Below are 17,261 nucleotides of genomic sequence, written 5' to 3'. Positions count from 1 at the left end.
TTAGAGCTCACGGCATACTTGGTCAGGCTGTTTCACATTGTCAGGCATGTGCTCATGCTGCTCCTCTGCTTAGGAGACCCTTTGCCACTTCACCAGCCTGGCAAACATCTATCAGTCTCTCAGGACGACTTCCTGAGTGAGGCCTAACCCGACAGGCCTCTGCACAACTTCTGTACTCACAAATGAGCACTCTGTCCTCTGCACAACTTCTTTACTCTACAGTATTGCTATCAGTGTGCCCCAAACACTTCACTACACTTATTTATGTGAGGATCTATTTCCCTCTGCTAGACTTGTGTACATCACAGGGCAGGGAGAAAGTCTTATTTTTTCTGTATCCCTAATACATAGCTCAATACCAATACCAAGCACAGAGCAATCACTAGTGAATGTCAGTGAACGAAAGAACAGTGTATGAGCATATATCATTTTATTTATTGCACTTGGCTTTATTCCTTTTTTTTTTTCTTTTTTTGAGATGGAGTCTCGCTCTGTTGCCCAGGCTGGAATGCAGTGGCGCAATCTCAGCATCTTGGCTCACTGCAACCTCTGTCTCCCGCGTTCAAGCAATTCTCCTGCCTTAGGCTCCCGAATAGCTGGGATTACAGGCTCATGCCACCACGCTCAGCTAATTTTTATATTTTTAGTAGACACGAGGTTTCATCACGTTGGCCAGGACGGTCTCGATCTCCTGATGTCATGATCTGCCCGCCTCGGTCTACCAAAGTGCTGGGATTACAGCGTGAGCCACCGCACCCAGCCGCTTTATTGCAGTTTTTACAAATTGAAGGTTTGTGGCAAGCCTGCATCAAGGAAGTCTCATCAGTACCATTTTTTCCAAGAGCATGTGCCCACTTTGTGTCTCTGTATCACATGTTGGTAAGTCTTACAATATTTCAAACTTTTTCATTATTATTATATCTGTTATGGTCATCTGTAATCAGTGATCTTTGATGTAGTAATTGTTTTGAGGGTGCCACGAACCGCACTGAAATAAGATGGTGAACTTAATCGAAAAATGTTGTATGTGTTCTGACTGCTCCATTGACCAGCCATTCCCCCATCTCTCCCTCTCTCCCCTTGGGACTCCCCATTCTCTGAAACCCAACAATACTGAAATTAGGCCAATTAATAACCCTACAATGGCCTTTATGTGTTCAAGTGAAAGGAAGAGCTACATGTCTCTTACTTTAAATCAAAAGCTAGAAATCATTAAGCTTAATGAGGAAGGCACGTCAAAAGCAAAGATAAGCCGAAAGCTAGGCCTCTTGCTCCAAAGAGCCAAGCTGTGAATGCAAAGGAAAAGTTCTTGAAGAAAATTAAAAGTGCTACTCCAGTGAACACACAAATGATAAGAAAGAAAAACAGCCTTACTGCTAATATGGACAAAGTTTTAGTAGTCTGGGTAGAAAGGCAAACCAATCACAACATTCACTTAAGCCAAAGCCTAATACAGAGCTAGGCCCTAACTCTCTTCAATTCTATGAAGGCTGAGAGAGGTGAGGAAGCTGCAGAAGAAAGGTTTGAAGCTAGCAGAGGTTGGCTCATGAGGTTGAAGGAAATAAGCTGTCTGCATTACTTAAAAGTGCAAGGTGGGCCCGGCGCAGTGGCTCACACCTGTAATCCCAGCACTTTGAGAGGCTGAGGTGGGCAGATCACGAAGTCAGGAGATAGAGACCATCCTGGCTAACACGATGAAACCCCGTCTCTACTAAAAATACAAAAACAAAATTAGCTGGGCATGGTGGCAGGCGCCTGTAGTCCCAGCTACTTGGGAGGCTAAGGCAGGAGAATGGCATAAACCCAGGAGGCGGAGCTTGAAGTGAGCCGAGATCATGCCACTGCACTCCAGCCTGGGCAACAGAGTGAGACTCCATCTCAAAAAAGAAAAAAAAAAAAAAGTGCGAGGTGAAGCAGCAAGTGCTGATGTAGAAGCTGCAGCAAGTTATCCAGAAGATCAATGATGAAGGTGGCTACGCTAAACAACTGATGTTCAGTGCAGATGAAGAGGCCTTGTATTGGAAGAAGACACCATCTAAGGGCTTTCACAGCTAGAGAGAAGTCAATGCCTGGCTTCAAAAAGTAGGCTGACTCTCTTGCTAGGAGCTAATGCAGCTGGTGACTTTAAGTTGGTAAGCTGATGCCAATGCTCACTGACCATTCAGAAAATCCTAGGACCCTTAAGAATTATGTTAAATCTACTCTACCTGTATTCTATAAATGGAACAACAAAGCCTGGATGACAGAATGTATGTTTATAGAGTAGTTTACTAAATATTTTGAGCCCACTGATGAGACCTACTGCTCAGAAACAAAGATAACTTTAAAAATACTGCTCATTGACAATGCACCTGGTCACACAAGAGCTCTGATGGAGATGTACAAGCAGATGAATGTTGTTTTCATGTCTGCTAACACAACATCCATTCTGTAGCCCATGAATCACGGAGTAATTTTTGACTTTCAAGTCTTATTATTTAAGAAATACATATCATAAGGTTATAGCTGCAGTAGTGATTCCTCTGATGGATGTAGGAAAAGTAAACTGAAAACCTTCTGGAAAGGACTTACTATTCTAGATGCCATTAAGGACACTTATGATTCATAGGAGGTCAAAATATCAGTATTAACAAGAGCTTGGAAGAAGTTGATTCTAACCCTCATGGATGACTTTGAGGGGCTTCAGTGGAAGTAAATGTAGAAGTGGGGAAAACAGCTAGAAACTAGAATTAGAAGTGTAACCTAAAGATGTGGCTGAATTGCTGCAATTTCATGATGATTTTTTTTTTTTCCAAGACAGGGTCTCACTCTGTCACCCAGGCTGTACTGCAGTGGTGTGCAATCATAGCTCACTGTAGCCTCCACCTCCTGGGCTCAAGCAATCCTCCTGCCTCAGTCTGTCAAGCAGCTGTGACTACAGGCGTGTGCCACCACGTCCAGCTAATATTTTTAAAATTTTAGTACAGACAAGGTCCCACTATGTTGCCCAGGCTGGTCCCGAAGTCCTGAGCTCAAGCAATCCTCCTGCCTTGGCCTCCGAAAGTGCTTGGATTACAGGTGTGAGCCACCACACCCAGCTCATGATAAAACTTTAATGGATGAGGAGTTGTTTCTTATGGAGGAGCAAAGAAAGAGGTTTCTTTGTAGATGGAATCTACTCCTGGTGAACATTGTTAAAATGACAACAAAAGATTTAGAATATTATATTAACTTCATTGATAAAGCAGCAGCAGGGTTTGAGAAGACTGACATCTATTCTGAAAGAAGTTCTACTGTGAATAAAATGCTATTAAACAGCATCACATGCTACAGAGAAATTTTTCATGAAAGGAGGAGTCAATCAGTAAAACTGGCTTCATTGCCTTATTTTAAGAAACTGCCATAGCCATCCCCCAACCTTCAGCAACCACCACCCTGATCAGTTAGCAGCCATCAACACTGCAGCAAGATCTCATAGCAGCAAAATGATTCACTGAAGGCTCAGATGGTTGTTTGCATTTGTTAGCAATAAATTATTTTTAAGGTATGTAGAGTTTTTTTCTGACATAATGCTACTGCACACATAACAGACTATAGTATAAACACAACTTCTATATATGCACTGGGAAACCAAAAAATTCGAGTGACTTGCTTTACTGTAGTGGTCTGGAACCAAACTCACAATTATCTCTGAGGTATGCCTATCGCTTCTGTACTTGCAAATCAAAGCACAGTTTATAAGAACTCCAGATGACAAACTGGTGAGCCAGCCCAGAGACCTTGTGCCAATGCTCAAAGCTCAGTAATCAGCTCCCTAGGTCCCTTCACAGTTCTGAGGCGCTGGTGAAAGAAAGGCCAATTAGCATGCTTTAAGTGAAACCGTATGTTTTATGGGGGTAAAAAATGTAGTTGCCCACTCCCTTGCCAAAGACCACTTTTTCCGAAATTCTCAGCAGCTTCAGAATAATGGGCCCCAAACACAAACGTGCATTATTGGCCATTCCCATTCTTATTTGCCCAGAAAGTGCTTTTGTAACCTCTTCCACATGTAACAATGTTCAGAGAAAGTGCTGGAGTCTGCATTCATCACTAAGACCACAAATTATGAAGCTTCAACAATGCAAATGAGTACTCTTTTACACATTACATTCACATGACTTTACTAATGCAGCCATCAGAATCAAAGGTTCTGCTTCCCTAAGGCACTGGATCAATAATTCCCCTTCCCTACCAACAGTCTCACTTGCTCTATAGCCTAGGCTGGATTGCAGTGGCAAGATCACAATTCACTGCAGCCCTGAACTCCTGGGCTCAAGTGATCCTCCTACCTCAGCCTTTCAAGTCAACACTTTTACAAAACTAGAACTCCTCTCTCCTAAGCTCCCCACAAGACATTTATCATTCTCCAAAGTGCTCACTTTGGTAAGACTAATGGTTAGTGAAAATAAAGAACTAATAAATCGAGTCCAAGTTCTTGTCAGCATATGACACATGATGGACTTTCCATACTAAAACTATTCTATGGTAGATGTTTTTTCTCTCACTTCAGATTGGTAACCTATGGCAAATGTTTTAGTGTATATGATTCCAAATGGCATGTGGGGACAAGAGCAGGAGTGCTGAGAGAAAATTAATTTCTACATATCCTAAAGGAACCTAGACTTTTTTTTTTTTTTTTTTTTTTGGAGTCCTGGCTTCCGTCGCCCAGGCTGGAGTGCAGGGGCACGATCTCATGCTCACTGCAAGCTCGCTCCTGGTTCACGGCGCATCTCCTGGCTCAGCCCTCACTGAAAGTAGCTGGGCACTTACAGGTCGCCGTCACCACGTCGGCTATTTTTTTGGTATTTTATTTTTAGAAGAGGGTGTTTCACCGTGTTAGCCAGGATGGTCTGGATCTCCTGACCCTTCGTGATCCGCCACGCTCGGCCTCCAAAGTGCTGGGATTAATTACATGCGTGAGCCACCGCGCCCGGCTAGGAACCTGGAATCTTAACAGTACAATGTGTTGCCGGCGCGGTGGCTCATGCCTGTAATCCCAGCACTTTGGGAGGCCGAAGCGGGTGGATCACGAGGTCAGGAGATCGACACCATCCTGGCTAACACGGTGAAGCCCCCGTCTCTACTAAAAAACACAAAAAATTAGCCGGGCATGGTGGCGGGCGCCTGTAGTCCCAGCTACTGGGGAGGCTGAGGCAGGAGAATGGCTGAACCCAGGAGGCGGAACTTGCAGTGAGCCAAGATCGTGCTGAGTTTGTGCCACTGCACTCCAGCCTGGGTGACAGAATGAGACTCTGTCTCAAAACAAAACAAAACAAAAAAAAAAACCAGTACAACGTGATGGTCGGTTTCTTAAAGTAACTGGTTCATGGTTGAAACAATGGTATGGCCGGACTATATCCAGTGACAGGAAAAGACACTCACTGTGGCACATAATCACCTCTCCCTCTTCCTGCTACCAGTGGAATAAAAGAGTCGAGGATGGCAGATTTTCTCGTCAGCAGCAATTAACAACTACCTCATGGCAAAGTTAAAAACAAAAACACACAAATGCATATGACAGTGTGCATGTACACATACTCTTTTTTTTTTTTTTTTTTGAGATGGAGTCTCGCTTTGCCGCCCGGGCTGGAGTGCAGTGGCCGGATCTCAGCTCACTGCAAGCTCCGCCTCCCGGGTTCACGCCATTCTCCTGCCTCAGCCTCCCGAGTAGCTGGGACTACAGGCGCCCGCCACCACGCCCGGCTAGTTTTTTGTATTATTTAGTAGAGACGGGGTTTCACCATGTTAGCCAGGATAGTCTTGATCTCCTGACCTCGTGATCCGCCCGTCTCAGCCTCCCAAAGTGCTGGGATTACAGGCTTGAGCCACCGCGCCCGGCCCACATACTCTTATAATAAAGACCAAGGCCAAGACTTGATGGCTATCACCTACAGGTTGCCAAGCCGTTCATTTGCATTGCTCTTCTTTCTACACTGACTTGTGCACATTTTGAGATTAAATGCTCGAATGGTGTCTGCTTTTTTCTTTTTTCAAATGTCTAAAACATACATTTTCTGTGCAGTGGTTATTTAATATACCATAAATAAATACATCTGATACTTAATAAGTTATCCATAACTTATAAACTCCTTTAAAAAGCAAAGTTGGCTGGGCACCTTGGCTCACGCCTGTAATCCCACCACTTTGGGAGGCTGAGGCAGGCAGATCACGAGGTCAAGAGATCGAGACCATCCTGGCCAACATGGTGAAACCCCATCTCTACTAAAAATACAAAAATCAGCTGGGCATGGTGGCGCACAGCTGTAGTCCCAGCTACTCGGGAGACTGAGGCAGAAGAATCGCCTGAACCCAGGAGATGGAGATTGCAGTGAGCCGAGATCACACCACTGTACTCCAGCCTGGTGACAGAGCAGGACTCCGCCAAAAAAAAAAAAAAAAAAAAAGCAAAGCTAGTCTACTGTAGCCATCACACTGAGGCCACATGCTGAAACCTCATAGAAAGGAAAACATTTTGCTAGTGGTGAATAGGGTGCTAACAGAGAAACAGAAAAATGAGGTTTAGACTCCCTCTACATTTTTGCCAATTGTAATCCAGGCCTCTAATTTTACCATATTAAGAAAAATACTAAAATATTCTATTTTGCAGTCACACATTTGGAAGAGCAAGTAAGTCATAAGAAACACCTAGCAAAAGTAGTTAAAAAAAAAAAAAAAACCCAAAAGCAAAATCCCTCAAATCAATATACGGCCCCAAAGAGAGAGCAAATCCCGCTGCTAGCTCATCTTCTCCCCAATCACTCTCAAAAGCTCCACTTTTTAAGTGGTGAATATTCAACATCTGTTTAGCAACATTAAAATTATTTTTCCTCCTTTCTAGTTCAAAAAGGAGATCTGCAGTTTAGGTGAGGAATTCTAACTCACCTCTGTTCCCAGTGCTTAGAAAATAGTAAATGCTTGATGAATGTTAGCTGCATAATAATTTTATATACAGAGATTAGAATAGTAAGCCATTGATATAACCCCTGAACCCAGAAGGCAGAGAGGCTGACAACTCCAAAGTTAGTAAGGCAATGATTAGCACGCTAACAACATTCCCAACTTCACTACTTCATGGTACAGCTCCTGAAAAGGGGCTATTAAACATGGTCATGGCAATTGTCTTGGCATCTATTTATCTATCAAAACACAGGAAATTAAGACTAACTTTATTACCCCTCTTTTCCTGATTACGATTTAACATCTCTGTTACCTTAAAGCCCATCACCTCTCCATTTTCTTCCAATCAACACAACTGTAAAAGACTTTCTGTAGAGAAAAGGCCACAAATTTTGCAGGGACCCATTCGTGACTAATTATCACTACCACAGGAATAGCATATTAACATTGCAATTGGTTCTAGAAGCCTCAGCAGCTGGCCACACTGGTTGTACAGCATTTTCAAGGCTAAATTTCCAAAGAGCCCCTCCCTTATTGTTGCCTACCGAAAGGAGGCACTCCCCGGAGACCTTAGAGTGTAAACACCACCAGCCACAGGCTCACCCAAGAATTCTCTTTCTTAATTTCCCTAAATTTGCTCCTCTTTGAAACTCATTTCAATTCAAGCCATGTTAAGCATGTTCTGGGCACTCTTGACAGTTTTCTTATTTAATTCCCATAGCAGTCATATGAGATAGGTATTACTATCCTCTGTTGCATATATGAGGAAATTGAGGTTCATAGAGGTCAAGTGACTTGGCCAAGTGACAGAGTCAAGCTGATGAGGTTCTTTCCCCAACACCAGGAAGCCTGTAGCAAAGCCATATATGTAGCCAAGTTTTTATGAGCCATCTGGGCAGCAGGGGATGAGTCCTTGCCATACAGACCAAGGGATCCATCCAGAGGCAACAGAAGCAGCAGCAGTTTTTGTTTTTTTGTTTTAATGGTTTAAAAATCCTACAGGAATTCTGATTGGTCCCACTAACAATCCACGGAGGCTCACCAGCCGGTTGACTCCTGACCTTCCATGCTTCTCATCCTAATTAATGCAAGGTCCTTGGATCACAGTGTGAGCATCAAGACCCGGTTAGAGTTAGCAATGACCTTTACATCTACCAGGCTTTTCAAAATATGTAAAACAGCTGTGCAGTGGGAACACCGCCCCCCGCCCCACTCTTAACCTTGAAATATGGGTAGATGCATTTTTCCTAATTATAGTGTTTTCCCCAAGTTTTAGGAAACGACTTTTCACATGGCTAAAAACCATTTGAAATGTAGCTTTTCAATTGCCCAAGCAAACTACTGAGGCATGCAAAAAGAAGATTCCTGCAAATAGATTAATTTCCTTGGCTTAAAAAGAAACCCCAGTAGCAGGGGAACAGAAAAAAAAGAATGATGTGAAAAAATTGGTGGCAGTGAGGTGGGAGATTGTTTGGCTTCCATACTTGCGCCTCTGATATCCTTTTGTTCTCCCACCTCATTGTATTAAGGATGCTAAATCAAACATGATTGCAGTGATGTTTGTGTGTGAAAATGACAAAAGCAATGGGCCAAAATCTCAACCTCATCTTGAACCCTGAGGACTTTTATGGCTTTTCCTTCACTATGCCCTCCCCCTAATACACATTAAAGACCACATTGTTCAAAAGGGTCATGGTAGGTTTCATACCCCATTTTAATACAACGGAAATGGTAACTGAACTTCCAAGTTTTGTTAGCAATATTTGTACATCCCTGGAAAATGTCCATTAAAACAATCAATTCTTTGGTTTAAATATTAATGGAGAATTACAATACATCAGAGGGGCAGAATCAATTGTGTCAAGGTGGTACTGTTTGAGGTGATTAAATCAGATTTTCTTCCTGTACATCATTTTCTCCAGCAAAAGGGTACTGATTACAGATGGGTTAAAAACATCCAGATGGTGTAAGGCATCCAGGTATTTTTCCAAGGTCAAAATTGTCCAGATTATGTCAGTTTTCAACTCAAGAAGCTTAGAATAAACTAAACTTGCTAATTTCAAGGGCAGGTCTCCCCACCTCCCCTTATTCCATTTGTCTGTCTGCAAGCCACATTATGGACCCCCAGTTCATTTATGCATTTACTCCTCCTGGAAGATTTCAAGTTGGGAGACTATTTAAGGCCGTTTAGGATTCCATTTTTCTCAGCTGTTACCAGTCAGTTGTCACCAGTACTTTGGAGGTTTAGTGGAAGAGAGGTGGCAATGACTCCATTACTCTTTCCAACTGCCATAAATAATTTGCATCAAAAAAGTACCTACTGAATTAATGCCTTAGTCTTCTGGAAAAGGATACAGTAAAACAGGAATGCTACAGCGTTTGGGAAAGGGGAATCTGAAAAATGAAAATCTGGGCTGGAGTAAAATAATAACAAACTTGGTAGTGTTTTAAATATCACAATTTCACTGGCGGAATTGCACACTTTCCCAAGCTCAGGTGTTTTTACTTAACACCCATATAATATGCATTAAGATGTAGTATGATATCACAACTTCAGCGCATTTAAAAATCAAATCTACGATTTTTGTTGAGTCCTTGACTATAAGTCTGTTTTAAATTATCTCAAAACAACACACTAGGAACATCTGTTTAGCTCAGTTGAAGTTTCAAGAGCCAATACCAGCTGTTGGGGGAGGGATTTCACACATGTGTTACTCAAATCCTAACCAAATCTTAGTTTTTTCATTCCCTTAATGATGCCTCCAAAACCAATAGGGTAAAGCAAACATTAGAATAAAAAAGAAGAGAAAAAGGGAGGGAGGAAGAGAGGAGAGAGGGGGAGAGAGAGAAGAAAAAAAGATTACTTACTCAATGCTTTGATGCATGTGACCAAGACCAAAATGATCACCCTCTCCAATTCAATACAGTATTAGCATGAGGACAAAAGGCATTTAAAAAAATCAATTTGGAGTTATTTCTAGTGGGGGTTGCCTAATCTTTGCAAGTTGAGGAATGCGAATATTCCCCAACGTTGAAAGGGCCCTCAAGTATTTTTCTCCTTTAAGCGGCAATCTAATTTTCACAGAGAATTCATTCGGTGTCATTGTTTTGGTTTTAGGTGTCTGTCCTGCCAGGCAGGGGCCATGCACAAGGGCTGCATCTATCTTGAAGTGTGCACAATGGCCTCTCTTGCGGCTCTCTCTCTCTGTTATTGATCCTTACAGATGCTCCAAAGCCCTTCCCCCACCTTTCTCCAAATCCCAACCCCCATTCTGAAAGATAGCTTAAGAAATAAGACTTCCTGCCTAGCGACTGGCAGGGCTGAAAGACCAGATTGTATGACTCCACAGATCAGGCCTGCCACAGTGAAAGCTTGAATAGAGTTAACCCTCTGTGAACTAAAACAAAACATTTGTATGCCCAGCTGTGACAAAGGTTAATTTAAATGGACAAGGGCCCAATATCTAAAACCAGGCAATGCTTTTTTTACAGTAGCATTTTCACTGACCTCTTTTGTAAGCAGTTGATTTTGCCTCTTAAGCTTCCAAAACCTCCTTCAACTGGGATAATTCATTTTGCTTTACTAGAATTTTCAATGAAAGATTCAGGTGAACAATTTTAAATTCATTTCCTTATTTTATGAAAGTTCTTGTTTTGGTACCATAAGTTATTTTCTGCAGTTGAATGGCTAAGAAAAACTGAAGTTTCAAAACTTAAATATGAACCAGGGGAGAACTTCCTGTGCAAAACTTTTTTCTCTTTCAGAGCTAGCGGACTACATATCACTAAGAGACTCAAGCTGGTCAAAAAAAAAATCTAAATACTCCAGAGTCATTCCTTCTCAACTCATGTAATTACTGCTCTGGGACTCTGCCAGCTCCTAAACTCCTGTCCAACAGATACAAAGCAAATCTTACTTCTTAAACTACTCCTTTCTGGAAAAGCTAGTATATCCAGGATAGTTTAACAAAGAATTTCTGCGCATATTGGGAGAGGAGGCTATTCAAGATAAATAACAGGCCTTACATATAACTGGTATTTTCTACGAACTTTCTTTTGTTTCTGCTAACTTACACTAAAAACCAATACTTCTGGTATATAAGGTGCTGGGGGACAACATGTAAGGGAGGAAAGAAGCCCAAGGTTACTAAAAAGAAGAATGCTATTATCAGAGGGGGTCCCACTTTCCTGGTTTGTGCATCCCCAGAATGAGAATGAAACTGCAAAGCTGCCTATGGCAGATGTTAGCCATGCTGCAAGGGGCTGGGAAGCTTTCCCAGGACCAGCTATTTCGTAGGGTTAATGCCAGTCCCAGAAATTTATCAACTGCTTCGAAGAGTCGGGAACTCTTCTCAGTAGTGCTTGCCTTTAAGAAAATCAAACTCTTCACAAACTCTTAGATTGTACTTTATAAACATGGCAAAACTTTAATACTAAGATTCATCCATTTTATCTGTTCCTTCAGCTCTGTCTTTCCTGGCCTAAATAATAAAGTTATGGAAAAGTGGGGTTTCTCACGTAACTAGGAGACTATCCCAAATAAACAAGTTATAACACTAGTGACTATTCATTACATACACACACATGCTGAAAAGGTACCCATTTAAAAGCAACCCACTTAAAAAGAAATTAGCAATGGCTTAGTCTTATATCCCAAACTGTAAAGTATAGAAGTTCCCCCACAGAGGATGAGGTTGCCTTATCAATGGCCTCATGACCCCAATTCTATCTATAATTAACAGTAGTAAATAAGGTTTTGGCAGATAGCGAACTGGATTAAGGAATTTAAAATATAAACAACTTCTGTCAAGAAATAAACAGAACAATTTTTAATGTAAATTTCATCTACGTACTGAAACGTAAATTTTTTTCAAGTCACTACAAAATTTAAATGAATCCCCCTTCTTCTGCTCTTCATCAACCACAACAATGAATTCACTGCAGTTCTCTCTCAATTATTTTCTCCATTCCAAAACATTTTACAGCCACTTGCTACATACACGAAAACTTTCTAGCTGAATTCTGCAAAGACACAAAAAAACTGTTGTCTGTGGACTGCCTCCCTTCTCCCTCAAGGCTATTTGCTCTAAACCTTCAAAGAAAATTTCTAACCCTTAGATTTGGGCCCCAGACTGTTCCTTACCTTCCCATGTCTCCATTTCATGCTTCTTGTAGTCTGTTGAAAAGTTCTATTGCAGCCATGAAGAAACAGAGATTACAGGACAAGTCCAGTTTGATGACTACCCTTCCGACACTTGGTCAATTTCTCTAAGCCGGGACTACGACAGTCATCCTCACAGGTCAGTTTACAAGCTGGTCATGTGATTACAAAGTTCAGGCTCTAAGGTCACAACGTGTATGGAGTTCGTTTATTACCAAAGGTTATCTAAGTGGAACTGATAGACTTATTTTCTTTAGTTAACAATACTGCCTAGCACGTCTTTCTGAAAACTATTATGGGAACCATTTCATGGGAAATTCTCTTCCAGTCTTCTTTAAGCTAAGATTCTAAAATTAAAAGGCAGCATTTAAAAATAATTTATTTAAAAGGGTTTTGGTATATGGGGTTTCTTTTCTTCTTCTTTTTTTTTTTTTCAAGAGTTATTCTATGCTATAGTCTTCCGTACTGGATTAGAAAATTTAAAGCCAAAACCTTTGGCCTAAGGGAAAGACAAAACGGAAACTCAATGTTAGGTATGTAGGGTTTTTCGGGGGGGTATGGGGGACGTGCAGGAGTGGGATTCCCTGTTTTCTGTCATTATAATAAACAATGACAAGGCAAATTCCTCTAAGAAAATTAATACATGGAGCTAAGAGTTGTTTGCAGGGCTTACTTTTAACTCTAGCCCTTCATTTCTATGCTCTGGTTATCTATACTAGTTTGAAATAATGCTCTGATTATACACATTAGTTTGAAGAAAGTAAACTAAGTCTGCAAAATCCTTTTACAAAGCAAAAGTTACTAATTTCACCACCCCCCATCCTCACCCTTAGCCAAAAGTTTACACCTTCAAACTAAGCTTCTTGCTTCATTCCCCTAAAACTCGGAAGATCTTAAACAATCTTCATGCTATAGCTTCCCTGATTTGTGAACCACACCAGCAGCATGCAGCAGAGTGTGTAACACCAAGTGTGCACATACACACTCATACCTTACCACAGTACCCCAAAGGCTGGCAAATTGGAGCCACGTGCTAATGGCACATGATGTCAAACATTCAGCTAAACATTCAAGTATCAGGACACAATAAAAGCACAAGTTCCACTAAGAAGGTGGAATGGACCCAAGAGAAACTGATTCCTGAGGATAAATGTTTTTTAACTGTGTCAAATGTTTCATTCTATGAAATCTCCCCTCCCAATTTAGCTTTAGGAATAACTTAAAGGCTATGCACACTTTACAGCAGTATTCCAGAAAAAGGAGACCCTTCTTGGAGTAGGACTGGAATCTGCCACTTAGCAGCCATATAACTGAATGGCAAATATTGCTACTACCATTACTAGAGGGTTTTTCTAACCAATAGAGGGCATTAGGGTCATCTTACAAAGTAGGGCCTAAAGAGAAAGTGACCAGTGATTTAGAGGAAAAAGGCTACAATTTGTCTAAAAATAAATATTCTGCCACTGCCATGACACACTTTACCCCATCATAAATACACTGACCAGCTTTCCCACCCCCACCCCAACCCCATGGATTAATATTTTCTTCTCAGTCCCTGTGGATTTAATGTAGTTCTTAAATGATTTTAGTAAAGTGACTACAAATAGAATGAGGGTGGAAAAAATGGAAAGGGAAGGTCCACTAGCAAAAAGCTACTCAATTGGAAACACTTAAAGGGCAGCTCTCTGTCTCCCTGAAGGATGTGGATTTATTAGAAATATCTGTACACAACAGAGGTGTAGTAAGCCTCTGCGCTTTATTGTACCAACTTTTGGAGGACAAGATGAATAAGGAGCTATTAGTCTAATTTCTGCTACCAAGACTGAAGCAGACACCTTGATTTTCAAGATGAGTCCAACTAACAATCCTTGATGCACCCGTAAGGCTGAGAACAAATCTTTAACATAACTTAATGAGACAATTAAGTTTTATCTTTGGATATAGAGCCACATTTCTTCAGCACTGTCAGTCCCACAAGTTTTTTGAGAGCACTTTATAGACTCTACTGGGAGGAAGAGGGAAGAGAAGATGAACACACACCACACTGCCCATGTGAATGCAAAAGATGAACTCTAAATCTTATTTATTTATTTATTTATTTAATTTTTTGAAACAAGACTTCGCTCTGTCACACAGGTTGGAGTGCAGTGGCGCAATCATGGCTCACTGCAGCCTCCACCTGGGCTCAAGCGATCCTCCCGCATAAGCCTCCCACATAGCTGGGACTACAGGGGACTACAAGCATGCACCACCACGCCTGGCTAATTTGTAAAAATGTTTTGTAGAGATGAGAGTCTATGTTGCCCAGGCTGGTCTTGAACTCCTGGGTTCAAGTGATCCACCTGCCTTAACCTCCCAAAGTGCTGGGATTACAGGCATGAGCAACCACACCTGGCCTAAACACTAATTTTTAATTACGGCTCCAAGTAAGATTGTTTAGCTGGGGATGGGTGTGCACACCAGTAGTCCCAGCTGTTCAGGAGGCTGAGGCAGGAGGAAGGCTTGAAGCCAAGGGTTTGAGGCTGCAGTGCACTGACTATGGCGTGTGAATAGTCACTGCACTCCAGCTTGGGCAACAGAGTGGACTCATCCCTATTTAAAAATAAAAATAAAAAAAAAGAGAGCGAGAAGAAAAGTCATTTAAGATTAACAGAACTACTGGAATTTATAAGTGGGAAGGAGAGAGAAAACAGGAAATCAACATTTTCTACTCGCTAACACTGGCTTTGAAATGTGGAAAAAAGGTAGATGAACAAAATGATAAATCCAAACATACGCAGCATTTGCATACGGCAAATCTAATGGAGTCCAAGTTATTATTTTTTAAATTTTCTTTATATAACATCCTTTGTAAAAATGAAACCAAATAAAACAAATCAAAAGGAGGGGCAGGGTAAAAAAAAAAAAAAAAAAAAAAAGGAAAGGAAAGAGAGAAAAAAAATAAAATAATAAGATTTATTGTTTCTCCTCAGCATCCTCCTTGGTCTCCTCCTTCACCGAAAGAGCTTCTAGTTTTTCCGCCACTTTTTCGTAATGATCTTTTTTTGGCCGATCTTTTCTTTTCTTTCTCTCCAATCTCTTTCCTGCATTCTTCAAACCTTGTTTTGAATTTCTGTGCATTCTCAGCATTCAGGAAGCGGATGGCCAGCAGCTCTGGCTTGGGGCACTCGTCATTCCAGACTCAGGCATGGTCATTACCCACGTTGGGTTTCAGCTCCACCATTGGCGTGATGCAGCGGTTGGCACAGATCTTCCGGGTCTTGTCCCTCCTCATGAGGAGGTGGGTGGTCCCTTTCTCCTTGTGCTTCAGGAGCTTGACGTCAGCAGTGGCTCGCTTCTTCCATTCAGGGAGATCGTTCTCTGAGGCAAATCAGTTTCGCCCCCATTTTAAAAAGTTCCTCTTCGGCCGCGGGCGATGGCTAACTCCTGTAATCCCAGCACTCTGGGAGGCCGAGGCGGGTGGATCACCTGAGGTCAGGAGTTTGAGACCAACCTCGTCAACATGGTGAAACCCCGTCTCTGCTAAAAATACAAAAAATTAGCTGGGTGTGGCGGCGGGCGCCTGAGGCAGGAGCAGAGATGGCGCCATTGCACTCCTGCCTGGGCGACAAAAGCGATACATCGTCTCAAAAAAAAAAAAAAAAAAGTTCTTCCTCATCTTCCTCCAGCGTTTTAAAATTTCTTGCTCAGGAAGAGAAACTATTGGCTCAAACTGAGGGCCATGGTTGGACTCGTCTGCATTCTCAATGGAAGTATCCTGGTCCTCCTCAGTGTCCTTGGCAGCCGCCATGAGGGCGCGACGGCGGCGGCGGCGGCGGCGGCTCGGCTGAGTCGGTCATCGCTGGCTCCGCGGCCTCTCGGCGACTACTCATAGCTCCTTCCCTCTGCGTCTGGCCATGGAGTCCAAATTATGAATGGCAGAACCTTAGTTAACCACCAAGAGGTTGTTTCCACTTTCATTTTAAAGATGGACAAGCTGAAGCTCAAAGAAAGGAAGAGGCAGGAGTCATCAGACCAATAGAGAAGAAAATCAAATATCCTAGTCCTGTATTCCACTAAACCACGTATCTTGAGGACAGGAAAAGGCAAAGCCTCTTTTGAGATGTTCTTAACACCATTTCCCATATGTTTATTCAAACAGACGCTCTCAAAGATGACTGCAGATTTTGAGGCTGAAGGGGTAATGTAAATTTAGTCCTTCAGGGTAAAACAAAAGACAGCAAATCTAGTGGCCACATGATCACTAGAATCATTTCTGCCTTACTTGTTTTTAAGAACCTTTCAATGAATGTCTGATGCAAAGTGAAAGCCAGGTGACCATTTTCAAGGAGAGGGACTTGTATTCATTTTAGAAAATCAGGACCATGCAGCAAATGTTTAAAATTCCTTTTTAAACTTACAGAGGTTAAAACAAAAAACAAGAGCCCAAGATCTCTGGTTCTCATCTGTCAGATCCTTGATACAGACATTCCCTATGGCAAGGGAAAGAGTAATTTAATTCACCTAAATAGGAATAATGAAATCACAGTCAAACGAAGTCCATATTATCAGAAGCAAAGCTCCTGAAAGTGAAAAAAGAATGAGAGCAACAAAAAACATCCTTGGATACAATTTCCAGTTATGCCTTCAACTCCTGGAGGTTGAAACAATTCATAGTTCAGGAAAAAACTCAAGAGTTGCAAACTAAAATAAAATATTCCAGAAACCAGGTTTTAAAAATCCAGGTCTACAAACACTCATGCAGTGCCTCCTATTAGCTAGGCACTATGCTGGCTATGTTAACATAAAATAATATTACGTGATCCTTGCCCTAGAAACACTCATCATCTGCTGACCTCTCCAACCTTATTTCTCACCACTCCATACTAACTCACGTGGAGTGCACATACACTAAACAGATAAATGACTGTATGATGTTATGAGTACTGTAACTAAAGTGGGTAAGAAAAGTGTTAAAGAAACAAAGATGAAGGAGCAATTCATTAGAATAGACTGAGGTGCCACAGAGGGCATTACATTTGAGCTGAACCTTGAAGTTCCACAGGCAGATAAGTAGGAAAGGTATTTCAAGACCTGAAGGAAGAAGGAGAAGGACTAAAGATGATCTCAAAAGATTCTGTAATGCCAACCCTATGTAAAAGAGTAATATGACTGGCTGTGGTGAAAGAAAAAAAAAAAAAAAAAA

At 41.7% G+C, this 17,261-nt stretch overlaps 1 protein-coding gene and 1 pseudogene across 2 annotated transcripts in view; both read right to left on the bottom strand.

Moving 5' to 3' along the window:
• The window catches only part of NR6A1 (nuclear receptor subfamily 6 group A member 1), a 263,630-nt gene that overhangs the window by 66,478 nt on the left and 179,891 nt on the right, over positions 1–17,261 (bottom strand). The window lies entirely within an intron of this gene.
• LOC108531372 (ran-specific GTPase-activating protein pseudogene) lies at positions 15,032–15,440 on the bottom strand (annotated as a pseudogene).

Source organism: Rhinopithecus bieti, unplaced genomic scaffold, assembly GCF_001698545.2.
Source record: "Rhinopithecus bieti isolate Rb0 unplaced genomic scaffold, ASM169854v2 scaffold_7967, whole genome shotgun sequence".
In the NCBI taxonomy this organism is placed as follows: Eukaryota; Metazoa; Chordata; class Mammalia; order Primates; family Cercopithecidae; genus Rhinopithecus; species Rhinopithecus bieti.
This window is presented reverse-complemented; position numbering and strand designations above follow the sequence as displayed.